The 20,109-nt window shown below is 43.3% G+C and overlaps 2 protein-coding genes across 2 annotated transcripts in view; one reads left to right on the top strand and one right to left on the bottom strand.

Moving 5' to 3' along the window:
* The window catches only part of LOC106606373 (Ig lambda-2 chain C region), a 147,058-nt gene that overhangs the window by 103,935 nt on the left and 23,014 nt on the right, over positions 1–20,109 (top strand). The gene's annotated exons all lie outside the window — the stretch shown is intronic.
* The window catches only part of LOC106606374 (immunoglobulin lambda-1 light chain), a 113,106-nt gene that overhangs the window by 56,485 nt on the left and 36,512 nt on the right, over positions 1–20,109 (bottom strand). The window lies entirely within an intron of this gene.

The raw sequence follows: 20,109 nt of genomic DNA on the forward strand, positions 1-20,109 counted from the left end.
GCGTTACCTTAGATTGTAAACTGTCATGGTCAAATCATATAGATGGTTGTAGAGATGGGGAGAGGTCTGTCGGTAATAAAGAGATGCTCTGCTTTTTTGACACCACACTCCAAAAAGCAAGTTCTGCAGGCTCTCGTTTTGTCTAATCTTGATTATTATCCAGTCGTGTGGTCCAGTTCTACAAGGAAAGACCTAGTTCAGCTCCAGCTGGCCCAGAAGAGAGCTGCACGTTTTGCTCTTAATTGTAATCAGAGGGCTGATATAAATACTATGCATGCCAGTCTCTCTTGGCCAAGAGTTGAGGAGAGACTGACTGCATCACTTCTTCTTTTTATAAGAAACATTAACGTGTTGAAAATTCCAAATTGTTTGCATAGTCAACTTACACACAGCTCTGACACACACACTTCTCCCACCAGACATGCTACCAGGGGTCTTTTCACAGTCCCCAAATCCAGTATAAATTCAAGAAAGCGTACAGTTTTATATAGAGCCCTTATTGCATGGAACTTCCTTCCATCTCATATTGCTCAAATAAAAGAGCAAACATGGTTTAAAAAAAACAGATTGCGGCAACACCTCGCGGCACAACGCCTCTCCCCTATTTGACCTAGATAGTTTGTGTGTATGCATTGATATCTAGGCTATGTGTGCCTTTTACATTTTTTTATGTAGTTCTGTCCTTGAGCTGTTCTTGTCTATTGATGTTCTGTATTATGTTTCATGTTTTGTGTGGACCCCAGGAAGAGTAGCTGCTGCTTTTGCAACAGCTAATGGGGTGTCACGTCCTGACCAGTAGAGGGTGTCGTTGGGTCAGGAAGTGGCAGAAGGGAGTGTGTGTTTTTTATTGTTTCGTTGATTTTGGCCGTGTGACTTCCAATCAGGCACAGCTGTAGAGGGTTGTGGTTGATTGGGAGTCACACATAAGTTGCCTACGTTTCCTTTGTGTTTCGTGGGTAATTGTTCTTGTCATAGTGGTTGCACCTGACAGGACTGTGTTGGCTGTCAGATTTCTTGTTTTGTTAAATTGTAAAGTGCTCGTGTGATTAAATATGACGAACCCTAACTCCGCCGCATTTTGGTCCATTTCTGAAGACAGCCGTTACATGGGGATCCTAATAAAATACCCCAAAAAGTGGGTGAATAAGGCCAGAATTATTTTAAATAATTTCTGAATATAGTACAATAAAATTTAAGACCACAGATTTCCCTTATAACTGAAAATAACATATTTATATATTTAGTGATAGTTTTTTTGTGGCATAATTTTGTGGGGGGTGTTGTATGTATTTGACAGCCTGTCTCTCTTCCTCACAGCGATGGATTATTAATAGATTACAGTTCCTGATAGACCTTCAGCTTTTATCTCGTGTTCTTTGTGTCTGACCAGCAGACACCTTTCTATTTCAAATCTAATGCGTTTTGGTTTTATATAAATATTTTATTTCATGTAGGGTGGACATACTTTTTTTTGTAGAGTATTAAACTCACAGAGATACAGTAGATAGAGAGCTGCAGTTGGATGTAACCAATTTGCATGGACGTTGCCATTGCCTCGTACGGAGGGTCCTCAAATGAGGACGCCACTGAAGTCAGACATCAGGGCACCATTGAGAGAGATGAGGACACCATTAAGGGGATAGATGAGGACACCATTAAGGGGATAGATGAGGACACCATTAAGGGGATAGATGAGGACACCATTAAAGGGAGAGGTGAGGACACCATTAAAGGGAGAGGTGAGGACACCATTAAGGGGAGAGGTGAGGACACCATTAAGGGGAAAGATGAGGACACCATTAAGGGCAGATTTGAGGACACCATTAAGGGCAGATTTGAGGACACCATGAAGGGGAGAGGTGAGGACACCATGAAGGGGAGAGGTGAGGACACCATGAAGGGGAGAGCTGAGGACACCATTAAAGGGGGGGATGAGGACACCATTAAGGGGAGATTTGAGGACACCATTAAGGGCAGATTTGAGGACACCATGAAGGGGAGAGGTGAGGACACCATGAAGGGGAGAGGTGAGGACACCATGAATGGGAGAGGTGAGGACACCATGAAGGGGAGAGGTGAGGACACCATTAAGGGGAGAGGTGAGGACACCATTAAGGGGAGAGGTGAGGACACCATTAAGGAGAGAGGTGAGGACACCATTAAGGAGAGAGGTGAGGACACCATTAAGGAGAGAGGGGTGAGGACACCATTAAGGAGAGAGGTGAGGACACCATTAAGGAGAGAGGTGAGGACACCATTAAGGGGAGATTTGAGGACACCATTAAGGGCAGATTTGAGGACACCATGAAGGGGAGAGGTGAGGACACCATGAAGGGGAGAGGTGAGGACACCATGAATGGGAGAGGTGAGGACACCATGAAGGGGAGAGGTGAGGACACCATTAAGGGGAGAGGTGAGGACACCATTAAGGGGAGAGGTGAGGACACCATTAAGGAGAGAGGTGAGGACACCATTAAGGAGAGAGGTGAGGACACCATTAAGGAGAGAGGTGAGAACACCATTAAGGAGAGAGGTGAGGACACCATTAAGGAGAGAGGTGAGGACACCATTAAGGAGAGAGGGGTGAGGACACCATTAAGGAGAGAGGTGAGGACACCATTAAGTAGAGGTGAGGACACCATTAAAGGGAGAGATGAGGACACATTAAGGGGAGAGGTGAGGAAACCATTAAAGGGAGAGGTGAGGACACCATTAAGGGGAGGGATGAGGACACCATTAAGGGCAGATTTGAGGACACCACTGAGGGAAGATCTGAGGACACCATTAAGGGGAGAGATGAGGACACCCTTAAGGGCAGATTTGAGGACACAGATGAAGACAGCAGACAGAATAAATGGCCTGCGTCCATGAAGATTAGAGGAAGGAGGATCCCTAAGCCTTGATCAGTTGATTGACAGGTGAATATAGTCTTAACTGTGTGTGATGGACATAATGTAGTCTAGAAATGTTATAATCATTGAAATCCTCATCTCATATTATAATAAAATATACATACCTATAGTATCCGTAAATACCAGTGGTGGAAAAAGTATGCAATTGTCATCATTTTATTTAGGAATGTAGTGAAGAAAAAGTAAAAGTTGTCAAAAATATAAATAGTAAAGTACAGATACCCCCAGAAAACGACTTAAGTAGTACTTTAAAATATTTATACTTATGTACTTTACACCACTCGTAAAAACGACAAATACAGTGCAAGATATAGGACTATTTCTGTAATACCGTTGAAACACAAAGTGGCAGCATATTACAATATTTGTCTCACTTCTCTTCCCCCTGCTATATGCAGATATAAACAGATTCATGTGTAAAATGTTATTGTACACTGCAGTAAGATGTTAACACTTTTGCATATTGTAACTATAAACTATGAATATATTGAATATATCATGTTATTGTATTCTTGTTTTAATTCCTCATACAGTGAAATGGTACCAGAAAATATTGTCAAGGAAATAATGTTAGCCCCAATCACATGCTTTCTTTACAAATCAACTATATTTTAGCTAGATATGGATGATTATTAAATAGGTACTTTCAGAATGATCTCATAATACAATCATATCATACTAATGAAGGTTCTCAATAATGTGAAGTTTTAATTTAAACTAAACCTCTGGTCCATCTCTGGTTATTCATTAACATTACAGTAAACCTGCTCTACATCCTGGATATCTGGATCAACTATTTCTGTATCTGGACTAAAGTCAGAGAGCAGGCTGCTCTATTTGAGTTCAGTTAAATTCCTCCTCATTTAGTGCTGCTAACACTGATGCTCATCAACATGATCAAATACAAACACTTGTTCTTTATAATGCTCTTTATTGAATATCCACAATACAGCAAAGCGCTAACTATTCCTCTATTATACATCTGCAAAGCAACCAATTTCAAATATACAGTCTATGTATCATATAGCCTATGATATCAGTATTAGTGGATATTTCTCTCTTTAATGGAACATAATGTATATATGCAGGTTAAACTTCTAATGCGTTAACAATATCTTGAAAAGTGATGTAGAAAATCAAATTGACATTACAATGATTCTCAGGCTATTCAGTGCTGCATTCAGACTTCTTGATGCCTTTCTCAGCGAACTTGGAGCCCACGGTGACTTTACATGAGAACACTTTGTCCTGGTTCCATCTTGTCGGCTTGCGGCACCGGCCCACTCGTAGCGATGACACCGGTGACCGGATTCCCGCCAGCGGTCCAGCTGACATCGGCGTAGCCCATGGCCATCTGACTGGCCAGACACACCAGGGTGACTTTGTTGGACTTCAACTCATCACTGGACGGAGGGAGGATGGTCAAGACAGGAGGAGGGAGGGTAGAGTCTGGACCAATGGAATGAGCAGAATAAATATTACACAAAATCATTTGATATGTTAGTAGAATGAAACAGGGTTGTGTGATTATACTGTAGAATAAAAAATACAACGTTTTCTCAAAGACTACAAACATTTAACATGTTGGGCTCATAAAATGAAAAGGCACTAAAACCATGTATCTCTATTGTTACATGTTACTCACAAATCTCTGTTTGTAGCTGGACTTATTTAGAAACTTTTTAAGAAACTCTCAATGTGTGACTGCAGAGGTAAAGCAGATTTCTGTGCAAGTGGATAAGGAGTTTAAAAGTAATCAAGAAGTCAGATGTCCTGAATTAGGGGTAAAATCAAATGTGTATATCCTCCTACTTATTCAACTAGCAAACAGATTTAACAACTGTAATGCAGTAGCCTACAATGTAATGAATCATGTAACAACATTGTTTTATCATTATTTAATATGACGTGGGACCAACATTTTAAAGGTTGATACAACTTTATGTAGCCTTCACATTCAAATCTACCTCTGAGTAAATAGATGATTATTGTATGAGACATAAATGAGTAGTGTTGTCAAGTGACAGCAGTAACCCACATGGTCAAATAGTGCAATACATTTTTTGGGGGTTTAAATGTGAAATCAACAACTACAGATATACTGTAGGCTATGAAGATGTCACACTGTGTCCATGACTCTTGATAATCGGTCCACAAAGTAGGTTATTTACACAAAATAAATATGAAATAAGAATATAATTGTCACGTCCTGTCCCTAGTAAGATGTCATTTTGTATAGTAGAGTAGGGCAGGGCGTGACAGGGGGTGCTTTTGGTTTATCTATGTTTTCTATTTCTATGTTTAGATTCTAGTTTGTCTATTTCTATGTTAGGATTGTTTGGGGTTGATCTCTAATTGGAGGCAGCTGATCCCCATTGCCTCTGATTAGAGATCATATTTAAGTAGGGGTTTTTCTTCCTGGGTTTTGTGGGTAGTTGTTTTCTGTTTAGTGTAGTTCACCCGATGGAACTGTTGTCGGTCGTTTTGTAAAGAAGTTATTAATTAAAAGTAAATATGAGCACTCTACACGCTGCGCCTTGGTCCCCTTTATACGACCATCGTTACAGAACTACCCACCACAACTGGATCAAGCAGCGTGCTCGGGAGGAGATGGACACCTGGTCACATCAGGAGTGGATAGAAAGGAGAGACTGGACTTGGGGCCAGGTAATCGAGCGTTATCGGAGCCTACCTGGGAAGCACGAGAGGCTACAAAAACCCAAATAATTTTTTGGGGGGGGCACATGGAGCAGTCGGCGGAGCCGAGGAGTAAACCAGAGACAATCTGGGAGAAGAGAGAAATGGGAGAGTTATTTAGTTGGTGGAGGACGCACGTGTTTTTCCCAAAGGAACGTGTCGTCAGTTTGGTGATACCTGAGTCAGCTCCCCGTACTCAACCTGAGAAGTGTGTGGAAATTCCGGAACAAGTGGTACCGGCGATACACACCAGGTCTCCAGTAAGTCTCAACAGCCCGGTATATCCTATTCCTGCTCCTCGCACTCTCTCCAGTGCACCTCCAAAGCCCAGTATGTCCTGTGCCTGCTCCTCGCACTCTCCTTTCAGTGCGCATCCATAACCCGGTACAGCCAGTGCCTGCTGTGAGCACTCGGCCCTTAGTGCGTCTCCCCAGTTCGGTGAGACCGATTCCTGCTCCTCGCACTCTCCCTCCAGTGCGCCTCCATAGCCCAGTACGTCCTGTGCCTGCTCCTCGCACTCTCCCTCCAGTGCGCCTCCATAGTCCAGTACGTCCTGTTCCTGTTCCCCGCACTAGCCCGAAGGTGCGTGTTACTAGCCTGGCGCCTCCCATGCCAGTCCCACGTAGCAGACCTCCAGTGCGCATCCATAACCCGGTACAGCCAGAGCCTGCTGTGAGCACTCGGCCCTTAGTGCGTCTCCCCAGTCCGGTGAGACCGATTCCTGCTCCTCGCACTCTCCCTCCAGTGCGCCTCCATAGCCCTGAGCCTCCAGTGACGCTCCGCAGCCCTCAGCCTCCAGCGACGCTCCTCAGCCTCCAGCGACGCTCCTCAGCCTCCAGCGACGCTCCTCAGCCCAGAGCCCCCAGCAATGTCGGTCGTTTTGTAAAGAAGTTATTCATTAAAAGTAAATATGAGCACTCTACACGCTACGCCTTGGTCCCCGTTATATGACCATCGTTTCAATAATGTTAAATATTTCATTCTATTAACTATTATGTATTACAAAAAAAAACACAGGGATTCAGTTTGTATACAGGACCGTACAAAAACCTCACTCTCACTACAGAGGAAGGAACTGAAACATCCCATTCAGACAGCTTCACTCTCTTTACTGAGAGGACAGGAACTGGAACATCCCATTCAGACAGAGCTTCACTCTCTCTACTGAGAGGACAGGAACTGAAACATCCTATTCAGACAGCTTCACTCTCTCTACTGATAGGACAGGAACTGAAACATCCTATTCAGACAGCTTCACTCTCACTACTGAGAGGACAGGAACTGAACGATCCTATTCAGACAGAGCTTCACTCTCTCTACTGAGAGGACAGGAACTGAAACATCCCATTCAGACAGCTTCACTCTCTCTACTGAGAGGACAGGAACTGAAACATCCTATTCAGACAGCTTCACTCTCACTACTGAGAGGACAGGAACTGAACCATCCTATTCAGAAAGAGCTTCACTCTCTCTACTGAGAGGACAGGAACTGAAACATCCTATTCAGACAGAGCTTCACTCTCTCTACTGAGAGGACAGGATCTGAAACATCCCATTCAGACAGAGCTTCACTCTCTCTACTGAGAGGACAGGAACTGAACCATACAATTCAGACAGAGCTTCATTCTCTCTACTGAGAGGACAGGAACTGAAACATCCTATTCAGACAGAGCTTCACTCTCACTACAAACATCTCAGGCTTTTCTAGAGTTTCTCTCTATGAAGTAACAGTGTATAGTATAGCATCAAATTCAGCTTTTGGTGTCTGGTCCTTTTTAATCCATCAGTTGAAGCAATATCCATATGATGCAATGTTGACTTGATGATGATCACACCAAAAGCCAACATCAGTTTCCTTTCAGACAATGTCTTCTTATAATCTTGTTGACATGTAGGGATGGATGGTTCTTCCATTTCCAGATCTCCCATTGTGTCATGTATATATTGTTATAATAATCACTGATCAACTTCAACTACTGTTTCTTAGAGTTCACCCCTCTGCCACTCATTAAGCAGAAGTGAGTGTATTTGGTAAGGAGGTTTTTGTCATGGTGTATATCACTGTTGTCGTGTCCTAAGCATCATTAAAAATGAATAACTATTTATCAAATAACTCTGTAATTATTACGCGATTAAACTGATTAATCATGTAACTAGGAAGTCGGGGCACCAAGGAAAATATTCAGATTACAAAGTTATAATTTTCCGAATATAACTTTCAGATATTTTAATATCTGATCAATTAGTCTTCGAATTAATTAATTATTATTTACCTCACGCCAGTCTCATTCCAAACGTCGTAAATTGTTGGTTATCTGCACTAACCCAGTCTTCACTATGAGTCGTCCATACATCAATTGTCTTAAAATCATTTATTTACTAACTAAGTAATTCACAGAAATGCATAACAAACATATGTTTACAAGGAAATGATGGGAGAATGTGCCCTAGTGGGCTAAACCGGTATGGCGGCTTGTTAGACAAAAGGGGAGTCGGGGGGTTCAACGGAGGAGACGCTACAGAGTTGAATATTATAACAATTGAAATGCTAATCCTTTGCATATGAACGCTCACTCATTCGGGAACAATTGCAATCAATATATATTTACGCTCAGTGTGTTGTCGGGATCTCTGTTGAAAAGTTTGTTTCTGTTGGAGAGTCTGTCCGCCCTCTCTCTCTGTCGTGGTTAGAATGGATAGTTCAGAGTAACATACATTCATGTCGTTATAGAATAGCTGTTTCTGCGGTTGTCGGTCTTCGCGTTCAATGATACCGAATTCCTAGCTGCAGACTAGTAATTAATATCAAAGACTTGTTCTTATTCTGTCGGTATAGATAGTCTAAGAGTTTCACCACGTGGTATGGTTAAAAGTTCAGCAAGAGGAAAGCTTGGTCTCCTCTCAAACCTTGGCCCTCTCATTATCGAGGTAAGCTGGTCTCCAACCTTTAGCCATCTCGTAATTGAGGTAAGCTCGGTCTCCAACCTTTAGCCATCTCGTAATTGAGGTAAGCTCGGTCTGGTGATAGAAAACCTAGGTGGGTGTTTTATTCGGAAGAGCAGAAGAGGGCCTGTCCCATGACACCAGACCATAACCATGCAGAATTGCAGGAAATTGTCTTAAAAATTGCTATAAAAAAACACAAAATGGCAGCCTTTAAAAATTCAACTGTGTCGACTGCACCTATTGCCACTCCCCCTACCACGCCCCCTGTCACACCCACTTTCTAAGCCCCTTTTTGATCCAGAAAAAAACCCTGCAATGTTCAATCACAGTGAAGTTTCTGCACTTCCTGCGAGGTCACAGAGGCAGCTGAGCACTTCCTGTGAGGTTACAGTCTTTCAGTGAGAGCCCTCAGTCATTAGAGGCGTCGGTTTGAATTGTAAACAGGGTACACAGTGAGGACTGCGACAGCCCCCTACCAAGTCCAGCAAACAATAAATAAAACGTGCCTTTGTGCCTCACCAGTGAGTGGTTTGGGGGATTGTGACGGTGTATGGACAAAGAGGAAAAATACCATCCCCTAACACTGGAATTGCACACACATCAGCAGACAACAATGTTTCTATCCGCACGCTTCCCTTTCGCTCCCTGGGGTCTGTCCTGCTCTACCCACAAAGTCTGGCAAGTTGGAGAGGGTGCCAATGATGCTGTATTTTCGGGGGGCATGGGGTCATGAGTCCCTCGTGGCTGCTCTCCGGGGTTCGCACGGCACACCACAACTGAGAGAAGAAGAAACAATCCCCCGATAAATAAGACAGGCAGTAGCTAGATCGTTCACCTCTCTGTCTTCCTAACAGTTGCGTATTATACTCATTCTCTTTCCACTGAGTATACAAAGAATTAAGAACACCTTCCTAATATTGAGTTGCCCCCGCCACCACTTTTGCACTCAGAACAGTCTCAGTTCGTCGGGGCATGGACTCTACAAGGTGTCGAAAGCATTCCATAGGGATGCTTGCCCATGTTGACCAATGCTTTCCAAAGTTGTGGCAAGTTGGCTGGATGTCCTTTGGGTGGTGGACCATTCTTGACACAAACCAGTGTGCCTGGCATCTACTACCATACCCTGTTCAAAGGAACTTAAATACACTATATATACAAACGTATGTGGACACCCCTTCAAATTAGTGGTTCGGCTATATCAGCCAATACATTTGAGCACACAGCCATGCAATCTCCGTAAACAAACATTGGCAGTAGAATGGCCTTACTGAAGAGCTCAGTGATTTTCAACGTGTCACCATCATAGGATGCCACCTTTCCAACAAGTCAGTTTGTCAAATGTCTGCCCTGCTAGAGTTGCCTCGGTCAACTGTAAGGGCTGTTTTTGTGAAGTGGGAACGTCTAGGAGCAACAGCGGCTCAGCCGTGAAGTGGTAGGCCACACAAGCTCAGAGAACGGGACCGCCGAGTGCTGAAGCGCTTAGCACATAAAAAAAGCATTCTCGGTTGGAACACTCAAAACTGAGTTTCAAACGGCCTCTGGAAGCAACGTCAGCAGAAGAATTGTTAGTCGGGAGCTTCATGAAATGGGTTTCCATGGCCGAGAAGCTGCACACAAGCCTAAAATCACTGCAATGCCAAGTGTCGGCTGGAATAGTGTAAAGCTCGCCTCCATTGGACTCTGGAGCACTGGAAACGTGTTCTCTGGAGTGATTAATCACGCTTCACCATTTGGCAGTCCGATGGACGAATCTGGGTTTTGCAGATGCCAGGACAACGCTACCAGCCCCAATGCACAGTGCCAAATGTAAAGTTTGGTGGGGGAGGAATAATGGTCTTGGGCTATTTTTCATGGTTCGGGCTAGGCCTCTTAGCTCCAATGAAGGGAAATCTTAATGCTACAGCATACAATGACATTCTAGATGATTTGGGGAAGGCCCTTTCCTGTTTGGAGAAGGCCCTTTCCTGTTTCAGCATGATAATGCCTCTGTGCATAAAGCAAGGTCAATACAGAAATGGTTTGTCGAGATCGATGTGGAAGAACTTGACTGGCCTTCAAACCTCAACTCACCTTAACACCATTGAACACATTTGGGATCAATTGGAACACTTACTGCGAGCAGGCCTAATTGCCCAACATTAGTGCCCGACCTCACTAATGTTTGTGGCTGAATGGAAGCAAGTCTCCGCAGCAATGTTCCAACATCTAGCAGCAAAGGGTGGACCAACTCCATGTCAATGCCCATGATTTTGGAATGAGATGTTCGATGAGCATGTGTCCACATACTTTTGTAGTGCATTTTGTCTTGCCCATTCACACTCTGAATGGTACACATACACAATCCATGTCTCAATTGTCTTAAGGCTCCAAAATATTTTGTTTTACCTGGCTCCTTCCCTTCATCTACACGGATTGAAGTGGATTTAGAAACTGACGTCAATAAGGGATCATAGCGTTCACCTGGATTCACCTGGTCAGTCTATATCATGGAAAGAGCAGGTATTCACAATGTGTTGTACACTCAGTGATGCTGTTATAATACCCAAACATTTGTATTAAAAACATATTTGTGAAACCATGATGTGATGTAAACTGAGTGTACAAAACATTAAGAACACCTTCCTAATATTGAGTTGCACTCCCCTTTGCCCTCAGAACAGCCTCAATTCGTCAGGGCATGGATAAGGTGTTGAAAGTGTTCCACAGGCATGCTGGCCCTTGTTGACTCCAATGATTCCCATAGTTGTGTCAAGTTGACTGGATGTCCTTTGGGTGATGGACCATTCTTGATACACACAGGAAACTGTTGAGTGTAAAAAACCCAGCAGCATTGCAGTTCTTTACACAAACCGATGCGCCTGGTAGACTACCATACCCCGTTCAAATCACTTAAATATTTTGTCTTGCTCATTCACCCACTGAATGGCACACAATACACAATCCATGTCTCAATTGTCTCAAGGCCTAAAAATCCTTCTTTAACCCGTCTCTTCTCCTTCATCTATACTGATTGAAGTGGATTTAGAAAGTGATATCAATAAGGGATCAAAGCTTTCACCTGGTCAGTCTGTCATGGAAATAGGTGTTGATAATGTTTTGCACACTCAGGATTGGATGTTTATTTTTTTAATGATTTTAGTCATTTAGCAGACACTCTTATCCAGAGCGACTTACAGGAGCAATTACGGCTAAGTGCCTTGCTTAAAAGCACATCGGCAGGTTTTTCACCAAATCGGCTTGGGGATTCGAACCGCTCTTAACCGCTAGGCTACCTGCTACCCAATGCATGCAATGCCAATGTTGTTTGGGTGAGCTTCGCGCTGACTCAGTCTGTCGTATCAAACTTCCTGGTAGTTTGACACAACGGTGGATAACAGTTACCTGAATAACTTATTTACTTGACACTCATACCTTATTGACCTTTGAAAACATTCAGTGGAACTCACAGGGAGGGTTGGGGCATGTCTTTCAAACTTCCAAAATATCATTTTTTTTTATTTTACTTTGTATTAGAACATTGAAGTGTACAAAAGTAAGGCTACAATTTATATGATGACATTGCCCTTTAAAACATGATATACTTGTCTTTCTATTCCAGAAAGCCCACCAGGTATACCCTGGCATTATGTGGCTGAGCGACGATGAAAACGTTTTTGTTTGCTCCATTTTATATTCATGTTTGCCAATTTGTTTGATAAAGCCTGGAATAAAAGAAAAAGGAAAACCTATAATTGAATTACATATTTAGTTATAGGCGCATATCAAGTCCGTGTACGTATGGATTGTGCATAGGCTTATATAGCTTTCACATTTGAATTCTTTCTTGGGGCCCGAATGTGTTTAAATAATTTTTTCAATTTCATTCACCTGTATTTATACATCTGTATTTATTTATTTTAGTTTTTTCTCCTTATAGGTTATTGTTTTTGCCTAGAAAACCTTGTAATCATGTTGATTCTTTGTATGCGGTGCACACTGCACAGCACACCAGAGGACTCTTTGTGAGAATCATTGTAATTTTCTTTTAAAGTGTCAATTGATCCTGTAACGGATGGGTCGCCAACTGACAATTTGACACTCAAATAAAACATTAATTCAATCATTCAGGTTTTTCACTGTTCATGTGTCTGATTGTTTAATTTAGGTAGTTGTGTTTGTGTGTTTTTGGCTTTTGAGTGGTTTCAAATAGGATCACACCACCAGCATGGTTATAGTTTGTGGGCTGGTATAGGGATGTGTGTGTAAGTTGTCTAGGTAGTTGTGTCAGCTGATTAAAGATGTCAGATGTTCTCTCTATAGACGAAGGAGAAGAGGGGAAGGGGGGAGCTGGAACTCAATATTAGGAAGGTGATCTTAATGTTTTGTACACACCAGAAACTGTTGAGCGTGAAAACCCAGCATCTTTGCAGTTCTTGACACAAAAGGTGCACCTGGCACCTACATGTACTTGTCACGCCCTGACCAGGTGAACTCGGGTATTTTGGGTCAGGGTGTGTCATGTTGGGTATTTTTCCTTGGTTTGTTTTCTATGTTTGCGTTATAGCCTTGTGTTAGCTCTATGTGTTTATTTCTATGTTGGGTTCTGTCGATTCCCAATCAGAGACAGCTGTCGCTAGTTGTCTCTGATTGGGATCACATTTAAGTTCCTTTTTCCCTCACGCTGTTTGTGGGGTGTTGCCTCTTTGTGTTTTGAGCAGTTAACGTGTCGTCATTTTCTTGGTTTTGTGTACGTGTTTATTTCAGTGTGAAGAATAAACATGTGTTCGCTCCCAGCTGCGCTTTGGTCCGCTTCCTCATCACCCGACGACGATCGTTACAGAACTATCATACCCCGTTCAAAGACACTGAAATATTTTGTCTTGCCCATTCACCCTCCGAATTGCACACATACACAATAAATGTTTAAATTGTCTCAAGGTTGAAAAAACCTTCTTTAAGCATCTACATTGTTTGAAGTGGGTTTAACAAGTGACCATAGCTTTCACCTGGATTCACCAGGTGTTCTTAATGTTATGTACACTCTTTGTATGTTTGGCAGAAGGATTAGGATACATTTCCCAATAGGATGTGGAATTCGTGTCAACATGTTTTTTGTACATTGTTCTTGTGGCTTGGTAAGCTACATGTATAAAGTGTTCCTCTTTCTCAAGCTGAACAGAACCTACAGACTACCACCTGTGATTCCTTCTCTGACAGGAAAAGATTACCATAGAGAAGTTGGCCATCCTTCTGCTTCTGAGTGCTGCCATTGCACTGGGCGACGCAAACCTGACCCAGCTCCTTGGTTTAGAACCCTTACTGAAGACTGAGGTGGAACAGACTGCTCCTGTCGAGGCTCAGGTAGCAGCAGTGCAGGAGGGGACAAAGGAAAGTTCATGTTCCTCAGACTGGAACACATATGGATCACACTGTTTCAAGTTTGTCAGCATTCAGCAGTCATTCGTAGATTCGGAGCGAAACTGTTTGGCACTTGGTAGAAACCTAGCATTTGTGCATAGCCTTTCAGAGTACCAGTTCATGCAAGCATTGACAAAGGATACCAATGGCCACCTACATAGCACCTGGCTTGGAGGTTTTGATGCAGTCAAGGAGGGCACATGGATGTGGTCAGATGGGTCCAGATTTGATTACACTAACTGGGACACCGATGAGCCCAATAACGCTGGAGAAGGAGAGGACTGTCTCCATATGAACGCTGCAAGTGCGAAGCTCTGGTTTGACGTGCCCTGTGAGTGGAAATTTGCATCTCTCTGTTCCAGAAGAATGTAGGCTAGGAAATGCAACAGCTACGTCACCTCCACCTCCTTCACCTACACTTCAATAATCAAACCAAGATCTGATACTCATTGCAACTCACCAACATGACAAATAAAACATGTATTCACAAAAAAAGCTAGCCACCTATCTAATGATTAGCTAACGAGCCATATCTAACAGTTAAAAACAATGACAGAGGAATTTACAAGAAACAGCAAACAGAAAACATGTAGCTACCGAAGAAAGTCTTTGAAGCTCAATGCAGACTTTTATACTAAGTCATTATCTGCTGTTAGCTAGCTACTGTTTAGGTACGATAACATTTCACGTTAACTAACATTAGTTATGCTTGTGATGAAACTGTGTGATGTTGCTAATTCTGCTTTTGAAATTAAAGATACATTACGTACTCTGAATTGTTTTCGTTTTTTTATTTTGCTAATGCTCGACCAGTTGACATGCCGCATTAGTTAGTCAATGGTATATGTGCGATTTCTACCAACTTTACATTGAGTCTCACAAAGATGCTTAGCTAATAACATTAAGAAATAACACTTATAGCACACACTATTTATTTTTAAACTACAATAAAGATAATCTCTCAATAACATGAACCTGCATCACTAAAAATTATTGATACATGATAAAACCTTAACATACTGTTTATATTAATTATTAACTCTTTACTAACATACCATTAGTTAATGAATCGTTCAGATGCGGGACATTAAGGTTATATAACTATTAACTAAAATGAATTGGCTTAGTAAACATGCATACAATTAATAAATGCTTAGTAGATACATTCATTAATTATATATTCAGGTTAACTAATGCATTAACTAATGTTAATGTATGCTCATTGTAAAGTGTTACCTTTCCCTGTCTTTCATATCTGAGGCTAAGGAAAGAGGGATAAAGTGCTATTCTACTTCTCCCCTGACTGAAGGACTGAAAAAAAACAGAAAAGAAAGAGAAGGCGTAGTCACAGTAACAGAGTGTCCCTCAGACAACAATGTGACAGTCAGTAGGAGGGAGATATGAGGAGGAAGCTGCTTCTATTGGGCTGTTGGAGGATATTAGTTTGTGACAGCAGGGTATATTGAAATTATACTTCACTTGATTAGCAAGTACAACGCTTAAGGCGATATTAGCGTATAGGCTCACAGTCAACAAGTTGAAGAAAGTGCAGTGTCAGTGACAGAAATTACGATCAAATGAAAACATCTGTTTTCTCCATTCCATTCTAAGTATATTTTGAAGATAAATACACAACGCAGAGCATGAGAGGACTAAAAACTAGAGCACTAATGGTCAATAGCAAATTGTAAATAGGAGGGTTTCAGTTCAACATCTGTTAGAATCTGTGGAATGTCACTCCCGAACTCAGAGCGGCGTGTGCTACGTGTGTCACGTTTTCATTGGTCTGTACATTGAGTCGGGAGCAGAATACTGGTTATTTGGCCATTGGCCCAGTCGTACTGCAAGGACATCTGATTGGTCAACCCCAGGATAGGGTGGGGGGTTATAAATGGCATCCTGTTCCTTTGTTCAGTGGGGAAAAGCTGAGGACAGGGGAGACTGAACATCTGACTCCCAGCATAACATCTTGATTTGTCTTCTCTGAATAAACCTATTTTTCTCCCCCTGATTTGCTTTGCAGTTTGTGTTATTGAAGAATAACATAAATTGCCAACACCGTCATGAGCGTAGCAGTTATTAGAAAATGTTAAAAACAAATAATTTAAATTACTCTTTATACACATTTCCATTAGAACCATCAGAACACAAAACTATAAAGCGGTCGGATATAAGCTTACCTCATGCTTCAGATCGATAGTGAAGTCAGTCTTGACAGGGTCCTCTCTCACTTTGTTTGTGAGCCTGGAATATCAAATCCCTGTCTATTAGAATGTGTAGTTATAACTGAATGAAAGTGCTTTTACTTTCCCTAGACCACTAGGAATTTTGATGACAGAATGAAATAAACAGTTTAACCTCTACGGGATCGGTGTCGCTATACCGGGACGGTTGAGCTAATGTGCGCTAATATGAAAGCTTACATTCTTCTTCATCTAACAGCACTGTCCAATTTACAGCAGCTATTACAGTGATAAAATATCTTGCTATTGTTTGAGGAGAGTGCACAACAACAAAAACTTTTATCACAGCAACTGGTTTGATACATTCACCTCTGAAGGTAAATAATATACTTTAATTCAGTAATCTTGCTCTGATTTGTCATTCTGAGGGTCCCAGAGATAAAATGTAGCATCGTTTTGTTTGATAAAATCCATTTTTATATTTAAATGTACGAACTGGGTTCTACAGTTTTGAACCACTGTTGTCTCTGGCTCCACACCCACACCAGCTGATTGTCACATCAGCCTTCGCTTTGACTCCTCCTCCTGTCCAGCTCAGGCATTCGGCGTTGCCGGCCTTCTAGCTGCTGCCGAACCTATTGCTGGAAACGCCCTTCACTCATCAACCCCAAACTTGTCTCGTCATCATTACACACACCTGGTTCCAATCCCCAATCTATCACTGTATACATACTCCCTCTGCAATTTGTCTTTGTCGGTCATTGTAAAAGTTACTTGTTTTCCCGAGAGGAATCTCTCCTACTATTCCCTGAGTACTTTATATTTTGCACTTTGGGTTTGCACTGTGCCTTATATTTTGAAATATTTTGAGCACAACAGCGTTTGGGTTTCATCCTGCTTTGATCTATGGTGCTTAAAAAAATTCAGTAGTTCTAAACATGTGACTGCCTCCTGCCTACTCCTCTCTACACCAGCGACAGAACGGCCGACCCAACAAAACAGGAAGCAGCAGGACATCCCGATCCCTCCGCTGTAGGAGCGAAGCTCTACCACCTCGACTCGTGCCTGGAGCGCCTCAGGACTGCCATGGACAAAGCCTGTGGGCTCTCCTTCACCGTGGCCAACGTGAGTAAAACAATTAAACATGTTAACCCTCGCAAGGCTGCCGGCCCAGACGGCATCCCTAGCCGCATCCTCAGAGCATGTGCAGACCAGCCCGCTGGTGTGCTGCGGATATATTCAATCAATCCCTATCCCAGTCTGCTGTCCCCACCTGCTTCAAGAGGGCCACCATTGTTCCTGTTCCCAAGAAAGCTAAGGTAACTGAGCTAAATGACTATCGCCCCGTAGCACTCACTTCTGTAATCATGAAGTGCTTTGAGAGACTAGTCAAGGATCATATCACCTCCACCCTACCTGATACCCTAGACCCACTCCAATTTGCTTACCGCCCCAATAGGTCCACAGACAACGCAATCGCCATCACACTGCCCTATCCCATCTGGATAAGAGAAATACCTACAGTTGAAGTCGTAAGTTTACATACACTTAGGTTGGAGTCATCAAAACTAGTTTTTCAACTGCTCCACAAATTTCTTGTTGACAAAGTATAGTTTTGGCAAGTCAGTTAGGACCTCAAGCCTATAGAAAATCTGTGGGCAGAACTGAAAAAGCGTGTGCGAGCAACCTGACTTTGTTACACCAGCTCTGTCAGAAGGAATGGGCCAACATTCACCCAACTTAATGTGGGAAGCTTGTGGAAGGCTACCCGAAACGTTTGACCCAAGTTAAACAATTTAAAGGCAATGATACAGAATACTAATTGAGTATATGTACACTTCTGACCCACTGGGAATGTGATGAAAGAAATCAAGCTGAAATAAATCATTCTCTCTACTATTATTCTGACATTTCACATTCTTAAAATAAAGTGGTGATCCTAACTGACCTAAGACAGTGAATTTTTACTAGGATTACCCTGGGTCTCGACCCCACCCTGTGCATCTGGGTCCTGGACTTTCTGACAGGCTGCCCCCAGGGTGTGAGGGTAGGAAACAATATCTCCACCCCGCTGATCCTTAACACTGTGGCCCCACAAGGGTGCTTTCTTAGCCCTCTCCTGTACTCCGTGTTTATCCATGACTGCGTGGCCATGCACGCAGTCCAAGTCAATCATCAAGTTTGCAGACGACACTACAGTGGTAGGCTTGATTACCAGCAACGATGAGACAGCCTACAGGGAGGAGGTGAGGGCCCTCAGAGGGTGGCGTCTGGAAAATATCCTTTCACTCAATGTCAACAAAACAGAGAGATGATCGTGGACTTCAGGAAACTGCAGATGGAGCATCCCACCGTCCATATCGACGGGACAGTAGTGGAGAAGTTGGAAAGTTTTAAGTTCCTCGGCGTACACATCACGGACAAACTGAAATGATCCACCCACACAGACAGCGTGGTGAAGAAGGCGCAACGGCACCTCTTCAACCTCAGGAGGCTGAAGAAATTTGACTTGTCACCTAAAACACTCACAAACTTTTACAGATACACAATTGAGAGCATCCTGTCGGGCTGTATCACCGCCTGGTACGGCAACTGCTCCACCCACAACCGCAAGGCAATCCAGAGGGTAGTGCGGTCTGAACAACGCATTACCAGGGACAAACTACCTGCCCTCCAGGACACCTACAGCACCCAATGTCACAGGAAGGCCAAAAAGATCATCAAGGACAACAACCCCCCGAGCCACTGCCTGTTCACCCCGTTATCATCCACGAAGGCGAGGTCAGTACAGGTGCATCAAAGCTGGGACCAATAGACTGAAAAACAGCTTCTATCTCAAGGCCATCAGACTAACATTGAGTGGCTGCTGCCAACATACTGACTCAAATCTCTGGCCACTCTAATAATTAAAAGTAATTGGATGTAATACATGTGCCACTAGTCATTTACTCACCCTCACCTCCGGGTACCGTCCCCATTAAAATGGGCAGGTGGAAAGGGTAATTCAGGAACTGGGTAGGTACCTTCGTAGTTACAGTCAGGACCGGCTGGGGAAGTGGGCAACGTTTCTGTCTTGGGCAGAATATGCACAAAACTCTCTCCGTCACTCCTCCACTAACCTCACACCCTTCCAGTGTGTTCTAGGCTATCAGCCAGCCATGGCACCGGAGTCAGATCAAGGCTCCTGCGATGGACGATTGGTTCCGGTGCGCCGAGGAGGTATGGAACACCACGCTCACCCGTCTCCAGTGCGTGGTCCTCCGGCAGAAGGTGCAAGCCAATCATCACCGGACTGTGGCCCCGGACTTTCACCCCGAGGACAGGGTCTGGCTTTCCAAGAAGGACCTGTCCTACCGCCTGCCCTGCCGGAAGCTGAGCCCACGGTTTGTGGGGCTGTCCTGAGGAGAGTCAATGTGGTGACGTACAGATTACAGTTCCCAGTCAATTACCGTATCTCACCCTCATTTCATGTATCTCTCCTCAGGCCGGTGGCAGCTTGTCCCTTGGCTAGTGCTGGACCCCACGATGTACCTCCTCCTCCCTTAGACCAAATCAAATCAAATCAAATCAAATTTATTTTTATATAGCCCTTCGTACATCAGCTGATATTCTCAAAGTGCTGTACAGAAACCCAGCCTAAAACCCCAAACAGCAAGCAAAGCATGTGAAAGAAGCACGGTGGCTAGGAAAAACTCCCTAGGAAAAACTCCCTAGAAAGGCCAAAAACCTAGGAAGAAACCTAGAGAGGAACCAGGCTATGAGGGGTGGCCAGTCCTCTTCTGGCTGTGCAGGGTGGATATTAAAACAGAACATGGTCAAAATGTTAAAATGTTAAAATGTTCATAAATGACCAGCATGGTCAAATAATAATAATCATAGTAGTTGTCGAGGGTGCAACAAGCACGTCCGGTGAACAGGTCAGGGTTCCATAGCCGCAGGCAGAACAGTTGAAACTGGAGCAGCAGCACGGCCAG

The sequence above is a fragment of the Salmo salar genome, chromosome 06 (assembly GCF_965601325.2).
Source record: "Salmo salar chromosome 06, fSalSal1, whole genome shotgun sequence".
Lineage (NCBI taxonomy): Eukaryota > Metazoa > Chordata > Actinopteri > Salmoniformes > Salmonidae > Salmo > Salmo salar.